The sequence below is a fragment of the Patagioenas fasciata genome, chromosome 3 (assembly GCF_037038585.1).
Source record: "Patagioenas fasciata isolate bPatFas1 chromosome 3, bPatFas1.hap1, whole genome shotgun sequence".
In the NCBI taxonomy this organism is placed as follows: domain Eukaryota; kingdom Metazoa; phylum Chordata; class Aves; order Columbiformes; family Columbidae; genus Patagioenas; species Patagioenas fasciata.
Window position 1 is genome coordinate 62,807,944 of NC_092522.1, and position 22,298 is coordinate 62,830,241.

At 41.1% G+C, this 22,298-nt stretch overlaps 1 protein-coding gene and 1 long non-coding RNA gene across 2 annotated transcripts in view; both read right to left on the bottom strand.

The window, feature by feature from the left end:
• Positions 1 to 22,298, bottom strand: part of AIG1 (androgen induced 1) — a 122,867-nt gene that overhangs the window by 43,345 nt on the left and 57,224 nt on the right. The window lies entirely within an intron of this gene.
• LOC139827729 (uncharacterized) lies at positions 15,859 to 17,393 on the bottom strand. The gene is made up of 2 exons (XR_011738648.1): positions 17,305 to 17,393; positions 15,859 to 16,138 (listed from the first exon to the last, which is right to left on the bottom strand). It is a non-coding gene; the product is annotated as an uncharacterized lncRNA (long non-coding RNA).

Below are 22,298 nucleotides of genomic sequence, written 5' to 3' on the forward strand. Positions count from 1 at the left end.
ATTAATAATATAGTTATGAGCTGTTTCAAATGCCTTCTTCCAAGCCCCCAGCTATAGTGGGTGAAATCTTTCCAAATTACACTCTTGCAACTTCTAAAAGCAATGTCACATCTCTTTTTGTGCAAGTAATTCCTCACTGGTGAAGTCCAGTCATTCACTGCTTGAACTGCATCTCCAAACACCTGCCAAGCATTCACAGGATGAGGCAGACAGGTGACATCGTACAGTCTTGAAGAGTAAAGACCATAAACCTCTCTGAATGAGAAGCAATTCCCTGTCAGCAGACACAGAAGAGGAAACACAAAGATAACCTTTCCCCACCTGTGTGGCAGTAGCCTCTGAAGGCTGTAAATTTCCCCAGCGTGGCCATTACAATGATGGCTCTGCATATTGTGCTTCAAAAATAGGGACGTTTCATCATCTGCCTACTAGAGACGCTGAATCAATGGAGAAGTATTTCACAGTTTTCCAAGGGCACACAGGGCCAGCAATGCATGCTGCTATGACATCTGCTAAAGCTTTTGCACTGCCCACTCACATGTTATCACTAAGTTTCCCATGTGCTTATAATGTACAAGTCCTGACACCTCTGCGAGTCATACCTCTGCAATCTACCCCATTATGCTGCAGAACCTCTGCTCAAATAATCTCAGGTTAGCAAATGCACATTTTGGCTTCTTGTTCCCTGGGTTTGCGACAATGGCTGATATTCAGCACTTTTCTACTTCTGCATATTAGAAAAGAGCAACAAGCCAAATGACAGCATTTTAGGCTGTATGCAGTTAAGCAAAGGTCACTTTGAATCAGGTCTGATGTTGGCTACTGCTTTTTCTATGGCCTCCTGGAGGATCTATTTCCTAACTCATAAAGCATAGGACAGACTTTTCCAAAGCTGTATCTAGAGCCCACATTCCTCTTCCAAGTAAGGGAGGTACTTATGAGCCTAAAACCCATCCATGTTTGAAAAGGTGAATCTAAAACCAGAAAATAAGTGGATCACTGAGGTAGGAAGAAACCTCTGGAGATTGTCTAGTCCAAACTAACTGCTCAGAGAAGAGTCAACTAAAGCAGGTTGCCCAGGGAGGTGTCCAGTTGTGTTCTGAACACCTCCAACGATGGAGACTCCACAGCCTCTCTGGGTAACCTGATTCAGTGTCTGGGACAAAAACATCACAAAAATCAATGTTAAAGACAATCTACCTCACAGCAGTCACCTTCTTCTCAGTCTTCACCAGCTCCCTGTTACCAGTACTGCTGAAGCATAAGGGTAGAAGATTTACTCTTCATTGCAGTACAGCAGGGGTGTCAAAATGTAATTTTTGGACTGCGTAAGTGTAGGAATAGTTACATTCACACAATTCTAAAATTGCATTCGGTCCTTTGAAGGCAACCGCGAGGCTGATGTGGCCCCTGGTGACAATGAGTTTGACACCCCCGCAGTACGGGATACTGATGATGCCATCTGCCTCTGAGGTTGATGATCAGCATGAAAACAATGCCATTATCATACCCATCCCTTGGTACCTCAGGTTCACACAGAACCTATCCGCTGCACATCACAAGAGGAAACAGGGCTTTCACATGGGCATTATCCACCAACGGCAGTCTTGCAGCCAGTCACCAGCGCCACTGGGATTTTGAACCAGCTTGCCCATCACATCTCCACCCTTCTCCTGTAATGTTATTTTTTTCAGTATGCTTACTAATATGTTTACTAGTATCAGGGTTGGATGAGGAATTTTCCCCACCTAGCTAGTGTTTTCTTCACCAACAGTGTTAACTACAGGGACTTGTTGCTCCATTTTACAATACTTAGATACCCATTATTTGCCCCAGTTATGTTTCAAATTGAAAAAAAAAAACAGGTGGGAGTTTTTTAATAATAATACATTTTGATTGAAGTTTTATCACCTGTGCTGCCACTATTCCCTGTCCCCTAAAAATACTTAATTATGAAACTACCATAGGAACTGATGGGTTGACATAAACCTGACCAACTTCCAAGCCAATTTAAGGTAATGCTACAAGAAAGTCCATGGCCAGGGCGGGAATTATGAGCTTTTCTTTGGCAAAACTGAGAAGTGGATGTGTCAGAGCAGCTATCCAGCACATCAAAAATAAGACAGCTCCTGAAGTAAGTACAAAGTGTAACAGATATACTAGGTTATTGATTGCAAAGGTTAGAAACACCTGGGCCAAGACAGGGTTATTTTCCTTGATTTTTTATATTGAAATAATAACAAAATAAAAGTTGGATGAAGTCGACTTTGTCTCTACCAGAAAATCATTGTTTATTAATATGTATAAAATAACTCAACATGAAAAGATTAGGGCAGACAAAGACTACTGTATTTAAAGGACCCTAATCCTAACTGGAAAAACAGATGATGATATGAAGTTAAGGATGACAGTGCTACATGTCACGTCAAATTTAGCTCATGTGAACTAACATGATAGTTAAAGGATGTTCAAATATATCTTCCAGATGGGAGAGGGAAAAGAATGTAAAAAAAACTTGCTTAAGATGATTTTTGATGACTTTCTTACTGAAGGACAAAATCAGTCAGTTAAGACTCTGGTAAAAAGACAATGTAATGTCTTGCAGGAATTTTTTCCTGCCAAACAAAGAAATCTATTTCTACATACATGCACAGAACTGATGACAGACACCATGACAGAATAAATGTAAATACAGAAAGCTACCCCATACTTCTACCACTTTTAAAAATTCTGGAAAAAGCAACTAATAGGCAAACATAATTGAAGCAAAGCACAACTAACAACTTTCTTAGTCCAAATAGTGACAGTTCCTGACTTCATGTGCTCTTTCATCGTCACTGTTGCTTTTTTTTGCTAAGATTATGTCTCATACTGCTTTTCAAGTACAGATTCCAGAAAACTTCTAGTTGCAATACATACATTTATAGTGACTGTCAGTAAAACAAAAATGCTCCATATGAAAACAACTAGCAGTAAGATTTAAAATCTGAGGTAAAAACTTCTGAACTAAAGCAGAATACTTTTCAATCAAAAGACACACGTCTTTAATTATTAACAGTTAATTATATTTATGTCTGAGTCTTTAAGTGGAATTTATGAGATTGCTCCAGCAACTGACAGACAATAATATGATTGTCAAACACATTTTTAACTAAAATATAGATACCAGCACCAGTCTAGACAATTCACTCTGTAAGCAGGACAAAGTGGTCTTTAAGCACTTCAAGCACCAGAGACAGGTATTAGGTATGTAATTTCTATCTTGGAGTATGGGTATTGATTTATTTTGGATCACAGCTTTCCACTGGTAAATGCATTTACTGTACCACCACCCTCAGTACAAAGCAGGAATATAAAGCGAGGGCAAGACCTGTGGAGGAGAGGAAAGCAGAAATATTGGATTGCAACATTACAATGCATGACCTTGTCCCAAGCAGCTCGACTGAAGGTGAAAGCAAGACTGCGGTACTGAATATAAAGGGGGCAGTAAGGGCTCAATTCTCCATCATGCTCCAGCTCTAGTCCACATAAATGCGGAGAGCAAGAGCTGTTGTGCAAACATACAAATCCTTCATCTTTCGTACTACCTGGTCATAACTAGAGCCACTACTGTCAGGCTTCCAAAATGTTACGCAGGCCAAGAGATGTATCTACACAGATACTCTACTAAAAGCTAACTCTGCATAGGTGGTTTACGCTGCCAGAAAGGTCCTTGGCCAAAATAGGCTACAGTGACAAAGATATTTTCCTAAGTACAACCACATCCACTTCAGTATACAAAGGAAGCGACATTGGGCAACGTGAACTGACGCTGCCACAGCAGCAAGGGTTCCAGCTCTCACATATGTTAGCTACTGCGTTTCTTCTACATCAATTTCAGACATGGACTGGTGTAAGGGGCTGGCAAATGGTGGCTGTAGAGGGAGAAAAGACCTTTGTTACCCACTGCCATGAGACGCTTCCTTGCTGCAGGAGGAATGCTCTAACAGCCTCGTCCATGTTCAGCCTCTCCTGCTATTTGGCCACTACAGCTGAAAATGTGAGATCAAACTGGAGAACGCAACTTACTCTCTCTTCCTCCTTTTTTCTCAATAAGCATTAGCTTGGGACGACGGGGAAAGAACAAGGGGAATAAAGAAACTTTAAAATACTCACGAGTAAAAGCAGCATTTTCTTAAAACTCTTCAGGAGAAAAGGCAAAGAAGAAGAGTGTGGCTTTTACACTCTTCTTCACATTCCTTTCCCACACACCCTGTCCTCAAAGATCAAAGCCAGGACAGAGCAGAGCAATGGAAATAGTGAGCTACGGGTTTCCTCCAGCTGCTGCGTGGCTCTAAACTCACTCACCTGGAAGCCCCACATGTGGTGGAATTGCGCTGGGCTGGGGAGCAACACAAAGCCCTTCACTAGCACCAGTGCTGTAGGACACCATAAAGGCAACTGCTTCAAAGCACTCTATGAGTAAGTCACTTCTTTTTTTTTTTTTCCCCAGGAGATACAGAACTGGCAAATTATGATCTTTCCTTGCAAAATGCTAAATACTGACTTATTTCTCTTTTCCAGATCTTTACACATTTTCAAAATCTGCTAATGCGCTTTGGTTGAAATGTGGTCTTTTTAGCAATTACCAAGAGAAACTGGGACCTACACAAAGGTTTTCTTTTTTGTTCTTGTTGGGTTTTGGTTGTTTCTCTGTGTTTTTGTTTTTAATCAAAATAGGAAGGAAATAATGTATTTCTATAACTGGCCAACGTTCCTCTATGACATCAGAAAATATTTTTGAAGCTTGGATAAAAAGAGAGTGACCAAATGTTTGAACACCTTCTCCTCCTGACTACCTTGACAAAATTTTGTGTATTTTTCTTTAAAAATCCCTATATTTGTTGTTACTTTTAAAGAGCTGGCAGAGGCTTGGCCGCGGATCTTCTACTAATTAAGAAAAAAAGATGTGGGCAAACCTTTTCATGCAATTCTCAGAAAATCTTAACCTTTGATAAAACAGAATGCCAAAACAAAAGCCATCATAATGTGGTTGACATTAACTTGAATGGTTCGGTTGTTTAAGGTTTATCTGATTCCATGCTTTCTGAAAATGGATAGTTTGGTTTCTGAGATAATGGCAATTTGGATAGTTATTTCATTATTTCATCTCAACTGGGTTTTTGAGGAAATGTTAGTTGATTTGCGGGTATGTTGCTCCTATTTACCAATGAAATACTATATTCAAGTACAGCAAAGACTTTTTCTCATTTGTTTTATGTAAAAATAATAACAATTCAGCCGTAACCCTGGAGGATTTATAATTGACAAAATCCTTCCAAGGGTTACTTTATCTTACTGTTTTTGCTTCCAGTTTGTCAGCAACTGAATCAATAATTAACTTGGACCCTCATGTTTTCTGTAACATAAATAGAACATTTAAAATAACAACCCTCAAAACCCCTATTTCATTTAGGTTACACAACATCTCCAAAAAAGCAAGCAGCTCAAAACCACTATACAATTGATTGTAATGTTTTGAGTTCTGAGGGAAAGTCAGCTGCGGGACATCCACGTCCTGTTTTTCAGAGGCTCAGGCTGAACGGAAAGTGAGGACCCTTCACGGCTTTTCTGAACAAGTGTGTTACGGTGCTCTTTGCTGTTTCACTGCCTAGGAAAGGGGCAGGTTACTCCTGGCCTTACAAACACCTTTGATCTGGATCGGTGAGGACCCATCAAAGAATCTGCTCTCTCAGGGGCTCACAAAGATGACAACAGACAAGTATGCAGACAAGTCATCCAAAATTCCAATTCATGTTACTGCTGTTAGCAAAGACAATCGTATAATCTATTCATTAAAAACAAAAACAAGAAAAAAAGTCCTCACTTGTATCCCCGCCTTCCAAATCTCTGTAGCTATAGTAGTCACGCTGTTTCTGAGAGAGTGGGGACAATATATTTCTTATTATTTTAACAAGATGGGAAAAACAGTGACATGACATCAATGGATATAAATGCAGTTGCAACAAAGATTGTCAAAAACCTCTTGCCTTATGAAAACAGTTCTGCTCAGTTTCAGAAGGGTTGAATTACTATGCCTCATTATTCCCCAGATATTTTGGTGGGGGGGACATACACTGAAAAGAAGGAATCTGCCAGAAATACTGACTGCAGTGTACTGCATTTAAGTATGTGGTGAGGTGTGATCTTATTTCTGGAGATATGCTGTACTATTTGGTCTAAAACCAACAACGTACCGCTGTCAAAAAGATAATGGAATACAATTACCAAGGAGGCTCTTGCAAAGGATCACATGAAGACAACATAAAAGCAGAAGAAAACTATTATTAGGCTCACTATGGGCTTTTCTACGCTGAAGACAATTTACTACATTTTTTTTCCCCTCCATGATTTCTCAGAAAAGAGGGGTGAAACACTACTAAACCCACGTTTTCTAGATTAAGAGATGAACAGCACACCACACCACACTTCACTAACTCAAGTCTGGTTCCAATAGTTTAATAATTCTTTCCCCAGGGGGAAACTAACACTGAAAAAGTACCAAAAAGGAAACAATGCTCCCAGCTTGGGTTAAAGATTTTGCTGTTCATTTTCAATATAAGGGATCAGTTTAGGGAAACCACGTTTTTATGAAGTAGCTGTTTAATAAACAGCAATTACCGTTCCCTGCTGGAACTGCCTGTGCAAATATATGCTTAAGACTTTAGGATCTGCAATATGTCGTCCTCACTACTGGGGACCTGGCTGCCCTCTCCACTCCTGTATCGTAAGCAGCAGCAGCTCTGCAGCACAGCGATCTCATGAAGCTCTTTCTCATGACATTCTGGAAAATGATTCAACTAATGGCTTGGTGGGCAGGTCCAATTTTTTGCCTCATTGTCTGTGTTCTGACTCCAACTCTGTATAATATTTTGGAGAAAGTTCGCCTTTTCTGCACTGTGCCGAGTAAATATTTTGTCAGTTGTTAAGGATGAGCTACAGAGTAAGACCCGGCAACATATCCAAATTCAGCAGCAAGACTTGGAACGGTGTTAGAACTTTTTCCAGATTGCGATTTGTAATGTATTTCAGAAGCCAGCAGAAAACCAACCACTTGAACTATTACAGAAAGGCTGAATGAACCCTTTTCAGAGCAGTGAAAATGTTTTTCCCCACAGCTGGGAAAAAAAAAATCATTAAGGCCAGCAGAAAGGGCTGGGTGACGAAGGGGGAAGTTGCTTCCTGACCGCACCATGGTGTGGCACGCTGCCGGAGGAAGAGCAGTGTCTGTGCTCGCTGGGATGAGGCGAAAGGGCCAGCGCTAAGGCACAGCTGTGACACCAAACTGCCCATGTCACAGACACATCCACATGACCCGTCCGTGAGGGGTGAGCAAAGAAAATGCAAATAGAGGCGGCCCTCGATCCTGTCCCCGCAGTGAAGCTATAGAGAGGGAGGCACAAATGAAGACTAAACAAAGGCTTATTTCAGGAACATAATTATTTGATCTCTGCTGCAGCCAGGCAATTACTAGAAGTGATGATCAGTAAAACTGAATTCCACTACTTAAGCTAGAAAAACATTCAGCTTATAAATTACTAAATAAAGAGAATGAAAAGTGAACACAACTATGTGGCTCAGCATATATCTATAACAATGTCATGGTAACCACTTGTTTGTACTTTTTATGTTATGTCTAACCTAAAATCTCTACAGTAATAATCTGTGGAAAAAAAAAACAACAACAAAACAGACAGACCCGTCCATATACATGGTGCTGTGGTCTGGATCAATGAAGAAGTAAAATAAAAAAAGTCCCTTCCTTTCCAATAGAAGTCCTTCTTCATACAGTTTTGCTAGAAGCTGTATTAAAATAATTAGTATTTTGAGGTTAATATGCTGGAGACGTTCTGTTTCCCTTTTACTGTTACGACTGGTAACGGAAAAATAATTTTTACAGTCTGCATGGCAAGGTACAAAAATCCTAAATTGCTGCAAAGAATGTAAAGGACGAAAAGGGACACTAGGAAAGCAGACAGAGTGAGAACACAGAAGATTAAAAAACTGTATTGCTGTCTTCAGTGGAAGGCAAACCTGAGGAAATCTCTGTCACTATCCCAGCTACAGTTTCCCTTCCTTCCTGCCTGCCTGCCTGCCTTTTCTCTTTCCCTCCCCTCCTTCCTCTACTTCTCAATTTTTTGATGCTTTTTTTGAGGTACAGACTTTACATGGGAGATACTAGGAGGCTTTTTCTAGCAGAGCAGAGAATCCCACTTCCACAAGCAGGAAATTTTTTTGGACAGCATTTACAATCAAGCGTGGCTGACGGTTCCAGTCCCTGACTGACCTCTGCTACTTCTGGCGTGCTCAAAGCAAAGCAAGCCAGTGCTTGAGGGAAGGCCATACCAAAAACCTACTAGAAGGCCAGAAGGATTTAATTTTTGTTGCAGCTACACTTTTTTATCGGCAACAGCATCCAAAATGTCTCACTGAATCATCAGGCAATAAACTGAGCCATAAACAGATAAAATCTACAAATTTCAATTTGTAAGAAGAGTAATTCTTGACAAAATTCACAATTTGCACTGTGAAAAACACTTCCAGTTTTGTTTATTTAGCACACTCATAAGCTTATCACCTTGCTATCCCTTCAGCTTCAGGGACATCATGTCAGACAAATATAATCACGAGCCGCTTCTTCTCCAGACCAACATGCTGTACATACTAGTCTACCCCAGATGTCCTTTATGTACCATCCCATCTGATCTCAGGACATACCTGCCACGCCCTCAGGCCAATGGCTCCTCTACACCACCATTCTCCTTCTCCCCATCTGCGAGGCTGGACACACGTCCTCTGCTCAGCTCTTTCCCACCATACCCCGAACTCTGGCTGCCCCTCTCCTGCCTTTTCACAGCCCACTCCTCCTCCCTCCCCCCGCCTGTGGCTTCCCATGCTCTTCTCCCCCACGCTTGTTTCTTTTCTTTCCCTCCGGAGAACTGCTCACGTATCGGTCTTTTCTGATTCATCAGAAGCGAAGCAGAAGTGACACAACCAGCTGAAGAAGCCATGGGCAATGCGTGTGGCTGTGTCCTGTCTTCCTGCCAGCAGCCCCGCTGGCAGCACCCACCTGCAACTCAGGCTCTCCAGCTTGGCCCAAGCACAACCAGCCGAGCAGAATGCTTCAGAGCCACCAGTCAGGCATGGAGACCCAAGATTAATAGGTCTATAAGCAATGGTCAAAATACTTGCTGGAGGAATATAAAATTTCTGGAGCAGGTCTAGAGAAGAACAGTTTTGTGCCTCATAACATATGCTGGTTTCTGGTGCTAGAACTGCTTTTTAGTTGCCACATTTCAAAACCAGGCAAAACTAATAGATAAATTGAAAAATAAGATGATTCTGAACAGACATTTCAATTTTTTTTCTCCCATCCTTTTCTAGTTCAGTTTTACAGCTCTGCTGCAGACCAACCAGAGATCAGAAAGTCAGCACAGACTGGAACACCCACCCAAGCCCCACGGTGCTTCAGCTTGGGACACTTGCTGAACTCCTCACATTCCAGGATAGAACAATGCAAAGAACTAAAAAAAGAGGAAGGGACACATTTTGGAAAATGCTAGCCCAATTCTTGCGTGTTGAAGAAAAGGCATGAGGTGCCACAAGGATCTCCAGTAGCTCTTTTAAGGACTGCTGAAAAGAAGTGGGAAAAGAAGCTCTTTTAAGATGAAGATTTCCTCATAAAAGCAAACACCACAACAGAGATGTGGTAAGGCATTAAACTTGCAGTCTCCTTTCAAGGTCTGGTCCCATTTTCAACCCATATTTACATCTACTGTAACTTGACTTTGCTCACCTAGGGAGGTCCAGTCCCCCCCGCAAGGGCCACTGACCTTCTCTCAGCTGGTGAAATTTGGGACCACCACACAACAGGACACATTTTACAAATGCAATTGATTCAATCCAGGTGGACTTTATATGTCATTTTTCCTTGGTGCCCTCTCAGGCAAATATCAATGTTGGTTCCTGAACGTCAAGGGAGTTTGCCGGAGGAAAAAAATAGGATCTCATTTCCAGTGACTTCAGTATCTGAAAGTTTTTCATATGCTGTGACTTCCTTAGGGGCCTTCTGCTGACCCATGTATTACTGAGTCTATCCAGCTGTTTGAACCATTATTCAAACTTAGTACTCACTGGAAAACTCTACTGGTGCCACAACTGATAATGAGAGGTGTGGCAATTCTGCAACTACTTCTTAAATTTTATTAATTTGTTAGTCTTGAGAAACCATATTAGTTCCTATCATCAGAGAGGAATTAAATTTTTCTCATCAGAAGAGATATAACATAAAAACCTGTTATTGCCTCTTTGTGGTACGCAGACAGTATTTCGGTGAGATTACGGGTGCAAATCTCAGCCTTTCAACCCAAAGTCCTTTCCATTTGTGTCAAAATTGTAATATCAAGAAGAAACATCACTGAGCTCCTACGCCATTTATGCATGTGTTTCTAAGTATTTTCTTTCAATCTGTTATCCAAAATTACATTAGTGTAAGAACACAACTTTTCTCTGTCATGGTTTATCTCTTCATCTTTCTGCTGGATCAAGGACTCAAGTCATAAGAATTTACTTATGTATGTTAAATATTATAGCCCGCTTACATGTATTTATTTTCAGATAAAGCCAGTAACTACCCTTAAAAAATAAGTATAATCCAAATAAAATTCACTGTTTCAACAAAACAAAACATAAAAGATACTACCTTCCTCAGTAGTTTGTCTCCATAAGGTGTTCCATGTGTACACCAACTGTAAAACTTGACTGGAGTTAAGCGAATGAAGGGGCAGAATCAGCAATGAAGAGGAGATAACAGAAGGTAACAGAATCAGGAAATCACGTGTAAGCCAACACAGGATTAACTACAAAGACCCAGTCCTTGGATCTTCTCTGGTTTGCACCTGGCCTAGAGGAACACACGGTATACATAAGCTCATTGCCTATGTCCAGTTTCAGCTGTCTACATGCACTGCTCACCGCTTCAATTCTGCCACATCTGAAAATACATCCATTTTTTCAGCACGTTCATGTTCAAGTCACTTGCTTAGAAGAAATACACTATTTTGGGGTTTCTGGCAATTCAGACTGCAGTACTTACTTTTTTAAACACCAGTGACTGAAAGCAAGTTTCTGCAGTTCTGTTTACTGCTGCGAAGAAATTCACACTGCATCTTGACAGCATATAAGATGACAAATGATGAGGAAAGAGCTTAATAAGGCAGGCAAATACCAGAGAGCAAGTCAATACAGCTTGAGAAAAACATTCTAAAATTTGCTTAGAGAAGTTTAACTACGTGTTTTTAAATCTGTGACCACGCTTCTCAAAAAGCAAACCATTGGACAATTCCTCACTGCACTGAAATGAATGGCCTGACTTGTACTGATGTCAAAGGGGTAAGATTTCATAGCACTTATCAAAAAGAGATGCTACATCAAATGATAAAATTAAATAGTAATGTGTCTTTCAGGGTTGGCAGAGTATGTTCACAGCATGGGAAGGATAAAGACACAATACTAACATACATATCTTTCAGAGACAAGAACCAAATTTGTGCACATTCTGTAAGCTTTTCTTTGTTATGTCCATTATCTAGCATTTTCAATAATGTCTATTTGGCCCCTCTTGAGGAAAAGAACTAACTTGAACTTTATTTCAAGAACAACGCAAGAGAACTAATGAAGCTTTCTTAACCAAAAGGAAGACAATGTAGAAGATGGCCTTACCTCTATTTTTGTGCTTTTATCCAATGTGAAAAGGAATTAAGTGGTAAAAAGGGGTGTTAGAAGTAACTGGAGAAAAGATCCTTCTAGCACAAGCTAGATGACAGCTGTATGGCTTTCCTTGAGCAAAATGTATACCAAAGTATAGCTATATCTCACAGCATGACTGGAACTTCACACCACACTCAGCCCAGCAGGCAGCCTGTGTATATCACTAATTTAAGGAACATAAATTACTGCACGAGTGTTTTCAGGATATGGCGCAGGAAAGATGCAGGAGGGCTGCAGGAGAGCCTAACATCTCCATTGCTCCTCTGTTGTCTCAGACACGAGTTGAACCTTTCAGAAGCTTAGTGTAGAAACTTGCCCACAGGTCCAACACCTGTGAAATACGTATTTCTTCATATTTAATTTATAGTTATCTTTTTCATATTGCCTTCCTATATTCCACCCATAGACCTAGTCAGGTATTCTTCTCCTAGTCATCTGGAAGGACTGGAGTATTTTGATTTGAGCGTCGGCTACAGCTTTCACTTTCATCTACATATGCTATTGATTTTGTTAGAAGATTGTACTTGGGAGGAATGAGAAACCAAAATTAAGAGTGGAGTGGACTTTTAAAAAAATTTACTTCTGACTATTTTCTGTCCTTAATTTTGAGAACTGTAACAAACTGCAAGGCTATGGAGGCAAACTTGACGATTTTTTTATCAATTTTTTTTTCATTTCAGAGTATAATTTTTTGTTGTTTCCAAAATTATCTCCCACAGACTACTGCAACAACAAACACGAGTTCATGCTGATCAGAATATCATCTTACTAGCTGATCTCATCTCACTGAGAGAAAGGGAGGGTTATAAAAAAATGTTTAAAGAATAAACAGTACAAGTAGTGCCAAGTTTCGCTTGACTCATGCTATATGGAAGCTGAGGCCCAAATAGCCAATGTTCTTGTCTGCCAAAGGTCCATGTTCTCAAGTTCGAACACATTTTATATTTGCCAGTCATACTTCCAGTAATCACCAAGTTCTACTAACGAAGACATTTAATAACTCATATGACACCATATACTATATTTAATTTTCTCTTTAAAATGTATTAAAAAACATTTTGTAAAAACCAAATTCTTTATAAACAAAACGTAATCAGTATGGGTGTGTGTACCCAGATATTGATGTGTGAGAGAGATTTTGGAAACTAAAGGCTCTAATTCATCTTTTCTGAAAGGCCGTAGATTTTACAAGGTCAGCCCAGGAACTTTCAAATACAGAAAAAAACATGAACACACAGAAGGAACACACATCTGTTATACTGCAGTTCATGCTGTAATCCAAAAGCAACACAAGGAAAGCCATACAAACAACATAATAATTTTGGCGGTTCTGGTGAGATTTTAGATAACCAGGAAATTCTTGGTTAAGAGAAAACGAGAAAAAAAGAGCTATGAAAACTCAGCATATTCCAGCCCTATCCCTATTGGTTGCATTGTTCTGAAGAGGTTTCTGCAAAAAAAAGACAGAAACCTCCGACATTTCCGATCTTGCGTCTAGAGGAAAGCAAGAGTCTGTCAGTCTTCCCTGTTCCAGTTCAGAGGCTGTGCAAGTGTACACTGGTGTTTTCAGACAGAACAGGGACGTACCAGGGGCCAGAAAATCCCCTTCCATAGGTTGTCTTAAACAACATAGAGCTGTGGGACAAAGGCAAGAGGAAGCGGCCTTGGGTGGCAGCTCGTGGTTTGGGAAGGAGTCCAGGCTGCCGAGTGCCTGCAGCGCCCCAGAGCCAGGGCCGTGGTGTGGGCAGGACACGGCTCCACTCGTTCTCATCTAGAAGGAATCCTGGAAAACATAATCCCAGGATCTGCTGGGATTTGCAGATCTCCATAGAAAGGCATATTTGGAAGGAGTGCAAGATAGAAGCAGCCTCCTTTCTAATAACTTAGGGAAGCCTGAAAGGAATTAGAGATGATGCTTATCTCTCCTGTAAGCAGGGAAAAAACCTCTCTGTTTCAGTTTCAATTGGAAAGCCAAGGAGGCAGCCAGTAACTCAACCACAGCAACACCTGGGATAGTTTTAAACTCTGTGAGCTGGTGTGGTTTTAGTTTGGTTGTTGTTGTTGTTGTTTGATCAGTTTCTTAACTTACTAAAAGGTTTTTAGTTCCTCATTTGTTTAGACTTTGCCACTAGAGCTCTGAGGAGAAATCTCTCTTCAGAGAGAAGCTGTATTGTTTGTTTGTAAAATAACTTGAAAGGCAAAGCCTATAGGGAAGACTTGCCTGTAACATGCAGGAAAAGCAAATAAGAGTCGTAATGGATTCAAAGGTTAATGCAGAGTCAACGAGGAAGTTAATTAGGTTAATGAACACCCTCAGCTACCCAACCACTCCTTCATCCAAATCTAATGGCAGAGCTGCACCCCAGCTCTGGGTACATTCTCCAGAAGGATGAGTCTCAGATACTGCAAACCAGCATGAGATGCAGCACATGGGAACATTTGCAAGCTCTAAGTGTGTAACCCTGGAGCAGTGCACCTATACACATTGATCTGCTTGGCTTTGACACTAATTCCTTGCAGAATGATGGACTTTAGTCACGAGGAGCCCCTGCCAATCACCACCTGACCTCCTACAGTGGACGGGACACAGAATTTTACTCTGCAATTGAATGAAACCACTGTTTTCAAACATGTCGGTGTCACTGAACCCGATATGGTAAGGTTGAACTACAGACCATCATGCAGGTGTAAAACTTACCCATTTCCCAACCTGTCTTTATAGCTGGATTTTCTCACACTAGCTCCTGAAAAGCTTACAAGCAGCTAAATTAACTTCCCAGAGTAGCTTAAATTCAGGCAACATTTCAGACTCCTTCATTTCTCAAGTGACTTCTCAACCTTCTTTTTCCCAATATGGGATTTAACGAACTCCTTCCAAAATGCCAAGTCACACCTGGTAAACAATTTTCTGTAACTGGCTTATTTAACATCATCCCTCCTCCACTTCCCCACTACCTTCAGGAACTACCTTGAAACTGTAAGGTGCTGTAAAAAGTGTTTCTGTAAATTAGAACAGCAATAAAAAGCTGCCAAGAAATTCTATAGTATGCTACCAACATAAAACCTCAAGGAACTTCCCATAAACACCAAAGCTGAGGCTGAAAAAGCATCACAACTATAATAGTCACAAAACTGCATGTTGAGGTTAGAAAATTTCTTTCAGAACAAATTTCTGACAGAAAATATAGTTTGGGTATAACTGAAATTTTGTCATTTTTGATTTGACAAAACTTTTTCATGCTCATAAACCATCTAAAAGGTTCATCTGGCTACTTTAGCATGGCAGCACTGGGGGTATTCTCCCTTCTCCCAGCAGCTCTCCAGAACAACTTGGCCTTGGGGGGAATTTTAGTTTTCAAGCACCCAACAGATGAGTTCTCAGCTGTGGACTGTGATTCTGGCTAGACCACACCTCTCATAATGCAGTTTTTCCTCCTCTCAGGCTGATCGGTTTGGAGAAAGACATGTGCAACTGTGAAGTATAATAGGAAGTTGCAGTTCAGGCCTGAACTAACTCAGAATTATTTTGTGACTCGTTTGAAATATATATAAAAATAAGATATATTGGTACAAAACAATGAAAAAACTGAACAAAAATGACAAACCAGAACAAAACTGAATTTTTTTTTTTGTCTCCATGAATGATATGAAGAGGGAAGACAACCTATGGATATATGAAAAACTGGTGAATAACAGCTCTGCAGAGTGCTACATGTCTATATAGTAGTCATGTGTTTGGGTCTGTCAGATCTGAGACCTTGGAAAGCGCTACCTGTGCTGCATTTATGAGTATATGCAATATATCCATGGTAAGCTCTATCACTCTGTCCAAAAAAGAGAGAAACAGAGACTGGCTAATTTTAGGCTGAACAGGAAAAAGGAGGAATAATTAATGCAAACTTCCAGTCAGGTCAACTAAGCTGCAGAATTTGCTGCCCTTCCTGGGGAAAGCCTTTTTTGAATGCAAGAAGAATAAGGGACAGGGAGGGCTTTAAAATGAGTCCAAGGCCAGAGAACTGTACACAGAAATAAAGGGGCATTAACAAGTGATGTGTTCACATCTGAGTTTAATAGCACTATAAGTGGTATAAGTGTTACATCTAGACAGCTAGGTAGATCACATGTAAATGATTTATCATATACAGTGTATTTTCTCTGCCAGGCTTCCTTCCTCAAATTAACAGCACTGTGCGCCACAAAAGGTAGGTGGTGACCATCCCATCTTGCATGCGTGCTCATTTGCTTGAGATGGACAAAATGATCTGCGAGGAGATGTTGGACCCATGGATCCGTGTAGACCACAGCATCCTGACAGCTCAGGTGCTCTCTGCTAAAAGAGTATTGACACAGGGGAAAGAAAAGTCACTAATACTACTGGGAGACTGCAGAGCATCCCCTGAAGTGAGGCTCTCAGGGGTCTTAACCTGATCAATTAATCCAAAATGAGACACTCACAAGATGTCTCCCCATATGGAAAACAGTGAAACAAAACAAGGAATAAAGAGCTCTTTAACATAGCAGTGGAAAGCATAACACGCTGAAGTCAGACAAGTTAGAAATTTGGCAAAGAATTAGCAGTGACAATGAATAATGACAGGAGCAAGCTGCTAAGGAAAACAGAAGATTGTTTATCTCTTTAGATCATGACCAAATGCCTTTCTGGAAGATAAACTCCAGCGAAACAAAAATTACTGGGCTTACTACAGGTGCAAGGGAAATGTTGTGGCCTGTGTTAAACAGAAGGTCAGACAAAATGATCTAATATTCTTTTCAGACCTTAAATTCCATGAACGTCTGGGTTTGTCTGCATGATATTTTGTTGGTAGGTGAGAACTCACTCTTTTTCTGAGTCTAGATGAATCCATGCCAATGATGAACCAGAAGCCATGTAGCTGTGGTTAGCATGGTGCACAATCCAACCTAATAATTTGCTCCTGGCTTGGAGCTGGCTGATGCCCGGCCAGCTCACAACACAGAATAAAGTTACATCTGTCTGGAAAATACCACACAGGCACACCTGCCCCTACCTAGCAAGCCAGCCACGCTAGTGCACTTGTGCAGATAAGGAGAGAGGAGGCATGTCTGTGCCATGTCCTGGAACGTGGCACAGGGATTTCGGAGATGCCACCCATGGTGCTCGTGCCAGAGACAGTGGCATTGCAGTCCCCTCAGCCCCACCAAAAAAGCCTGGCCGAGGGGCAAGGCCTGTCTCTCAGGACCCAGCGCTGGCTAAGGTGGCCACGAGGCCTTGAGGACCAAGTCAGCATGAGGGCACCAGAGCTGTACCACATGGTGCCAGGGCACATCCGGTCACGGCGACCACCCCTACCGCAGGGCACAAGGTCCCCTTTGCTGCATGTGGTATGCCAAGGCAACCTGCATCATGGATTCTCTTCTGAAGCAAGAATGAGGGCTCAAGACGTGCTCACTGCCATGGCTGGAGCTTAAATGCTCCGAAAGGACAATCTGTATTCCCCTCCATCAAACTCTCAGCACCTGCTCAGTGACCTGTCTCTTTTTCTCTGCATGAACCGAACCAAAGCAATTCCAGCTGCAAAAGGAGCGATGTGGTCACACTCTTTTCCGTGATCGGCATCTAAAGAGTAGAATAATGAACAAGGTGGTAAGAATGTGCATTGGATGTGCAAAGAAAGGTAAATAAAGTGCATGGTGCTAATATAATTGCCACCACATGGTTTGCCTTTACAGAAAGTAGAGTGAGCAACACACTGAAAACCTTTGTTTCTCAGCACAGAGCTCTACACCAACAGGAGAAACACAAAGAAGAAGGAATGCGGTCCTGAGGGAAGAGTGCTTTCCAAAAGGCCGTATGCCACAGGACTGAATTAATGCTGTGAAGAAGTATTACGTAAAAGTGCAAACTAAAAGTAAAATTCAGATGTTTACTCCACTTGTGACAATTTGACCCTACATGGTAGGCGCTAGAAGGAATTAATCTGGGAGAAAGCATTAACCACTTCTTCAGAAATGCAAATACAGAAAAATACTTCTGAAAGTATCAGTATTTGTAAGAAGAAGCAGAAGACAAGTATATATTATACACATAAATAATGAAAGACAAAGGTAAAGCAATAAATATAAGGTAACCTTTATAGAAAAAACTCCTTTGTAGCAGGGTGTATGTACTGAGACATAGTATTTTCCAGGAATGGCTGACCCCTCCTTTTTATAAGGCATCAGATCCTCATTTTACATGATTAATTGATAATCTCAGCTTTTATTCAATAAAAACGGTTTTCCAGTCCTTCATGATGTGAAGAATTTAAAACAGAGGCCCTAAGGATGAAACTACCAAGGCAAAATTCCAAAACTTGTGTATTTCTGAGCCTCTGCTCCTTTAAATCATGACCATTCATGACCTAATGCTTGCAGGCTTACCCTCAAGAGCACTGACACCTACCTGGTGAAAAGCCCCAAAATACTGGCACCAGCGCAGGATGCTCAGCGTTTACCTATACATTTCACGGAGCTTATGTAAAGAAATACTCAGTAAGAAAGACTGGTGCATGAGCAGTACTAACACATGACTTATCCCATGGGATAGCTCCTCAGAGCATCCTGTGTCATTAGTTTCTGTGGGTGGACAGTTCCTTGAAAGAATGATGCCCAGCTAAATGGGCAGAGTACTTGGAAAGGGGTGCTGGGGGTGGGATTTCAGCAGTACTGCAGCTACTGCGTATAAACAATAAAACATGGTAAACATTTTGAAAAGCCAATTACAAACCAGAAACATTTAGGATGATAACAATGCCCTTAAATTTAAGTTCTTCTGAAATCATAGGAGCTTTAAAGTTGAAAACGCTCCTTCTTCCCTCTCTGTTGTGCACCAGTATGATTCTCACAAACACATCACTTCAGTTGCTGTGCTAGAAACAAAAACAGGATGGATATTAGACATTGGAAACTCTCCATTTGCCTTTACCACAAGGGTTTTTTTTTTTTTCCCATGGATCATAAGAAGGGCAGACGGGCATTCCCTTGAGGCAAACAGAGATGTTTTCAGAACATCATGCAACAGGAATACTCCCTGACAACATGTCTATAATAATATGTTCTAAGTCCTGCTTTCTGTACTGCACCTTAGGCTATTTGGTGGTGGACTTATTTTGCATGCCCATCCATTTTCCCTGAACTTGTGTAGGGACCACAGCAACTAAACACCAGCCTTTTAAAAGCAGGACATCAGCCACACAGATGCTCCTAACAAGTCAACAGGTCCATAACATTTTCTGAAAAAGTATCTGTGTATCATCATTATCCAGTTTCTCAATCAGCTACGTGGAAAAGGTTGTGATGAAAGAAATGCACTTAGTCACAGAGTATCTGGTGAGCGGACAGATTCCAACCCACTCCTTGTCCCAGCATCTAGTTTCCTTACAGAGCCTCTGTGTGGCCAGAGTTCGATAAAGACATGAACAGTGAGACAGTGCCAAATGCCATCCGAGGCTTCCCTGTGGACAGACTTGCAAAAGGAAGGAAAGAAGATTCCAAGTTCATTTCAGTCCCAGGAGGCTTCACTCAACACACAGCTCATGTCAGTGCCAGCCCAGGTGGCATTTCCCGAGGCACCAGCAACAAGTAAACATCCACCCCTGCCTTGAGGTGTGTGCAACACAGCGCAGCTTGGGTCTCCCTGGGTAGCTCACCAGCTCCTTCCCCACACATCTAGTAGGATGTCACGTTTGGTAAGTTCTCTGCCATGAACACACCAAGAGGAAGAAGATTGTTGATTCTCTCATGCTCCCAGAGCAGCTGCCTTCTCTTTGCATCTCCGTGAATCCCAGCTGCAGTAGCCCTCCTCACTGAGAAAAATACAATTTTTCTGTGCTGCTGACGGTCCTTTCCATTTCACATCTGGAGATTGTTAGCCGTTTCCCATGTGGTCTGAGTTTTAGCAGCAAAAACACTCCCAACAAATTCTAGTAAAACTGATTTATTTGTATTAACTGTACACTGGATATCAAAATAATACTGTATGGGGGACTTTATTCTCCCTTCCTCTTCACATTGACATTTCACCTTGACCTGTCCTTTGAAATAAATACTAGGGAAACCTCATGTTTTAGTGGTTAGAAGTTCAGAACTGAAAAGGTCAAAAGCTGAAGATAATTTAAGCATGACATCTCCTCTGTTTAGGACAGCTTAAGCACTTATGAGTGGCGGAAGTCTCAGCTAAAATTCAAAATTGATGCTCTGAGACTGCGACTTCCCATTGGATACCAACAGCTCACAGCAACCTCTGGGTTTCCAAAGTCATAATTTGCTGCCCTGGAAAGAATTATATTAGCAGAAACTGAACATATTGCTTCAAATCTTCAAGGGATAAAACACTGCAGGAGGGAAAAAGATACATATACGTATACATATTTTTTGCAAGTGCACTAAAGAAGAAACTAGATAAATAAAGGAGGTGACAGAGTGGAGCTGGGAAAATGGTTTTAAAGTTGGTAACATGGAGGAAAAATTACCCGAGTCATGGACAGTAAAATTTATTGCCTTTCCAAAAGAAGGCCAGAGATGAATTTATCAAAGCCTTAATTGGTGTAAAAACACTTTTGCAGAAATATATTTGATTAACATTTAATCTGCTCTTAGATAAAAGCAAGAAGGATAAGTTAAATGCTCTTCAAAAGTAAACCTAAGTAACTAAAGAAACCAAGCTATTATATATTTATTAAAAAATCACCAATACCATGTAAAATAACCAATTTAATAGCTGAAGAATGCTTTCCACCCTTTCAAGCAGGAAAAACCCTTCTCCACGAGATCACCAATGTGCCTAAACGGTGTGGCAGAGAAATAATCATCAGATCCGAGATTGTGAGAATGAAAGAGCTGGTGGTTTTTAACAGTCAAATACTTGCTCCCTTATCTTGCTTTTTCAGTTTAATTCAGTTTTGAGCCCATCGCTTCAAATTTACCAGCTACCAGAAGTTGTTGCTGCCCCCAGTGCTGCATCGTGTTGCACGAGGCGGCAGATGACAAGATGCAGCCCCAGGCTGCAGCCTGAGGTTTCCTGCTGCTGCTGTTGCTGCTGTCACCGCGTCAGGGGAGCGCGCTTGCACTCAGGTCTGCCAGCGAGTAAATCTCTTTTGGGGATTTATGTCGTGGATAAAGGTGCTGGACGCAAAAAGGCTGCGCTTGGCTGGCTTGTATCTAATTTATGGATGGGTGTTTGTAGGTATGAAGTGTTAAGAGAGCACTGCCGACCACACAAGGCTCCAGCCATGCTGCGGCACAGCGACTACCTCTGCCCCAAGCCAGCACTGGCTCCTGGGAAAGGGTTTACTGCCCAGCATTCATCATCAGGTACTTGGGAAAAGGTTTTATTTCTGCTACAAATCATGTCCAGCACCAAAACACTCTCAGCCAGAAGAAAACCAAAAGTTTGCCTGTGCTCTCTGACAAAGAGGGAGTTTTGTTGTTGTTTCGTTTTCTGGTTTGGTTTGGTTGGTTTTTTTAAACTGAGACAAGTTGTAGCCTTGAGGTAATAGAACCGAATCTCATTTTTGAAGATTTTTGCATACCATTCTCACTGAAGAAAAGGAAGAAAAGACATGAAAATCATAAGATGATGGTAAGAGTCCTGTACGGTAGGAAACAATCTTTGAAGATTTTGAAAATATCGCAGCTGAGCCTCCCAGCTTGCAGGCCAATGCAGGAAAGCTGATGCAAGAGCTCTGGCAGGGAGAGACCACTTGACAAATTCCTACTAATTGGTAATAAGGGCAGCTGAAGAAACTGGCCGCTGAAAGGAAAAATAAAGCTTAAAACCTCAGACTAACTTCTTCAGAAACACAACTACTTCTGAAGAGATTAGCAGAACTGTGTGCATGGATAGATATAGGCTAATGCCTATAAATAGCTCCAAGCTGGCAGCGCTATGGCACTAACAGAAGCCAGACTACGGTAACAGCCGGCTTCGCTACAGGAATTTTCATCTTAATGCCATCTTGCCTCTTGCTGTGGGAGACACACTGAAAACAGTTCTGGAGAGTATATTAAAACTCTATCATGCTTTCATCAAGGTTTCATAAGGTTACACCAGTAATATTGAAATTTTATTTTAGAAATTCAGTTCAGTCTCTATGTAATACCTATAAAATTCCAAGATTTCACTGTTGACATGAAAATGCCGAGGACTGTGACCCTTAAATACAGTTTTTATATTCAGTCCACTAAAGTGTCTCTACAACTGCATTAACAGCAGTAAGGAACCTTATACTGAACTAGTCCAGATAAATTAGCCAGATTAAAGCAGCAAACATCCTTTATTCCTTTCACTGCCGTTGTTAATCTGAGATATGTGATTTTATTCCTTCAGAATGACCACCACACCTCTCAGTTAAAAAGAGTATATAAGCCTAAGTAAACTGCCTTTAATACTCTTGTAAAGTTTAATTCATCTGTTTGCAAAGTGATCAGAGATATCTGGAAAGAATAAGTACTATTTTATTTCTTTAGCAAAG